This window comes from Octopus bimaculoides, chromosome 1 (assembly GCF_001194135.2).
Source record: "Octopus bimaculoides isolate UCB-OBI-ISO-001 chromosome 1, ASM119413v2, whole genome shotgun sequence".
NCBI lineage: Eukaryota > Metazoa > Mollusca > Cephalopoda > Octopoda > Octopodidae > Octopus > Octopus bimaculoides.
The window spans coordinates 22,430,531-22,434,044 of record NC_068981.1 but is presented as its reverse complement, the minus strand read 5'-3'; the positions used below and the strand labels follow the sequence as shown (position 1 = coordinate 22,434,044).

The window sequence follows — 3,514 nt, the reverse complement described above, 5'->3', positions numbered from 1 at the left end:
GTTCAACCGGTAGAGGCGCAATGGCCTAGTGGTTAGGGTAGCGAACTCGCGGTCATAGGATCGCGGTTTCGATTCCCAGACCGGGCGTTGTGAGTGTTTATTGAGCGAAAACACCTAAAGCTCCACGAGGCTCCGGCAGGGGATAGTGGCGAACCAGGTTGTACTCTTTCACCACAACTTTCTCTCACTCTTTCTTCTTGTTTCTGTTGTGCCTGTATTTCAAAGGGCCAGCCTTGTCACACTGTGTCACGCTGAATCTTCCCGAGAACTACGTTAAGGGTTCACGTGTCTGTGGAGTGCTCAGCCACTTGCACGTTAATTTCACGAGCAGGCTGTTCCGTTGATCGGATCAACTGGAACCCCCGACGTCGTAAGCAACGGAGTGCCAACAACAATTTATTCAACCGCTAAATGAATCGGTACAGCAAACGTTGGTATACCTTGAATGATATCGTCAGAAGAAAATATACATATTCGTTTCTCATGCAGTTGGAAGTTGGTAATGTGTGCTTGAGCAAACAGAACACAACAACGTGTCAAGGCTCTCTGTAAGATAACTCTCCTCTCTGCGGAGATCCGAACTCGACCGTGTCTTCCCACCACACTGGAGAAAACGGGAAAGATTCCTTTTTTTAAAGCTGATTAGGGGCTCCAGCGAACAGACATAATTTTCCCGCGCTACGCTGGTCTGTTACGTGATGGGATTGGATAGCCCGCGTAAAAACAGGACTCGATCGATATATGCACCATCACGTGGCCAGATCATGTGACCACTTACAGAAAACATGCGTATGAGCCAATATCAGGGTATCGAAGGCTAAACGGCCGAATGATAAACATACTTCTGCTACACTATAATGATCTATGTTCCTCGGAACTGGTTAATCTCGTATTTCTTCCAATCAAGCATTTCCGATACATTTGTCTCTTCATCTCTCGTCACCCTTGTTGTATCCATCCCGGCCCGGTACACAATGGCCAGTCCTTCCCTCTTAGAGTATCGACTATCAGGAATTTCCTCTTGTCTTTTTCTGCAGGTGTTGATCTACAACAGTTTGAACGGAACATCAAGGGCACCATGTTCACTGGCCTCGGAGAGCTAACAAAGTTCACTGGCAATGCTGCTGCTTCACGATTCAACAAGCAGAAAAGAAAAAACAATGAAGACCATAGTCGTTTTTTAGAAAATTACTATCTTTTGAACTCACAGCGTGAGATATTCAGCAACAATACACTGTAGTAAAGATTGTTTGCCAACATAACATGGAAGTCCTGGTTTAGGACTAATGTTGCTATAATTTAGCCCGAGAAGACATCGTCTCCTGGGGCTAAATTACAGCAACATTACGCCTCCTGGGGCTAAATTACAGCAACATTACGCCTCCTGGGCCTAAATTACAGCAGCATTAGTCCTAAACCAGGACTGCCATGTTATGTTGGTAAACAATCTTTACATAGTCATTTTTATACAGCTAAAATTTTATAAGCTTTAACAATCTCTGATGACCTTTCATGACGAAAATACATTTGTACCATAAGAAAAAAAACTGTATCTTCAAAGCCACAATGTATTTCATCTCTCACTGAACATTTGTGGATCTTTTACAAAGCACGAATATTACTTACAAACTACCAACACAGCGCGCATGCACATACTACGTTAAAAAGCTATGTGATTGGTTAGCAAAACTTCTATTCAGCAAGATACAATAATCAGGAGTATAAAGACATGTCGCATTCATCCTCTCTTTATTCTACCGCTACTACAATAATCACTACTTTAAGTCCTGTTTTTCCGCCCAAAGCCCAATCGATTTACTTTCCTCTGACAACAAGAGGGATGTTTCCGGCGAGAACGGCTTTGATTATAAAGCTCCTCAACATACGTTGTTACACTATAATACGTCCATCCACCCGTTCGCCTGTCCATTCGTCTGTCCGTCCATCCATAGAGGTCAGCTGCCCCGATGATGTGATTATCTCTTCGAAAATCAAAGAGAAGGAGTATAACTAAGGATAACAGCTTCGAAACCTTCAGCTTCTATTTATTCCCAGATTATAAACTCACATTTATACCAATAGTAATTGGTTCACATGGGTTTGCTCGTAGAGACCAAAGTCACAATCCGGATAATCTGGGGTTGTCAGATAAAGAAACCAACCAGCTAACACGTACATTATAAATGCAATCTGTAAGCGGAACAGTAAAAATATGCGAGCCTTTTCTGAAGTTCAACGTGACATCGTTTTTGTTACCTACATTCTAGTGATGAAGTTTTATATCAGTTCCTTCTTTACAGGAAGACTTCAAATAATTATAAATAGAAGAGAACAAACGTAAATACTGCGGTGTTTAGCTATACATATATAGCTGCATATATATATACTGCCTATTTATTTGCACAACATTCAGTCATGAGATATGATGACGAATGGAGCGACGTAAATGAAATTAATAAGTAAATTTGCGTCTGTGATCATGCGTGTGCATGTGTGTGTCTGTGTGTTAGTGCGTGTGCTTGTGTCTGTCTGTGAGCGTATGTATACGTGTGTGTTTGCGGGTGCCTGTATGTATGCGCACACGTGTATATGTATATCCAAAGATATACCGAATGACTTATTTTACAATCATAACAAATACACAAGCATTGGTATATGTTTACATCTTTGTACGTATGCATAAATAAAATATCTAAGTGCGCAAGTACAAATATAGGGAGTCTACAAGCATAAATACATATACACATATATATGCATGTATATGTGTGTGCGCATACGTATTGAATATATGTGTGTGTATATATGCTAATGTATGTGAGCATATATATATTTATATGTATGTGAGCATAAATGTATTTCTATGTATGTGAGCATATATGTATTTATATGTATGTATGTGAGCATATATATATATTTTTATGTATGTATGTATGTGAGCATATATTTATATGTATGTATGTATGTGAGCATATATTTATATGTATGTATGTATGTATGTATAAGCGTGGTGTACATAGATATATACATGTTATAGAAGGTTTGCAGTATATAAATAAGTATTTCAACCATGCGGTGTAGCAATACAATAAGTGTGCCGGGTCCCGTTACGAAGCTGTGAAATTGTATATAGCTTTATGTTCTACGCAACTCAACACACACAAACTTGCATATACATATATTGCACCAAACATATAAATAATATGCACTTACAGAAATGCTATATACAGACACAGACTCATTTATGTTTGTATGTATTTATACGTTTACACTTATTTTGCTAGCATGTTTGTAACTATATTTATGTTGGTATGTACATGTATATATGTCTGTGTGTATGTTTATATGTATATACATCCATATATTTATGTAGATAGATAGATAGACAGATAGATAGATATCGATATACTTTCATACGGATATATATATATATATATATGTGTGTGTGTGTGTGTGTGTGTGTGTGTGTGTTTGTATACATACACATATATACACATTCATTTACTGTTGTATATGT

At 38.6% G+C, this 3,514-nt stretch overlaps 1 protein-coding gene across 6 annotated transcripts in view; it reads right to left on the bottom strand.

The window, feature by feature from the left end:
- The window catches only part of LOC106884182 (glutamate receptor-interacting protein 2), a 537,293-nt gene that overhangs the window by 532,467 nt on the left and 1,312 nt on the right, over positions 1-3,514 (bottom strand). The gene's annotated exons all lie outside the window — the stretch shown is intronic.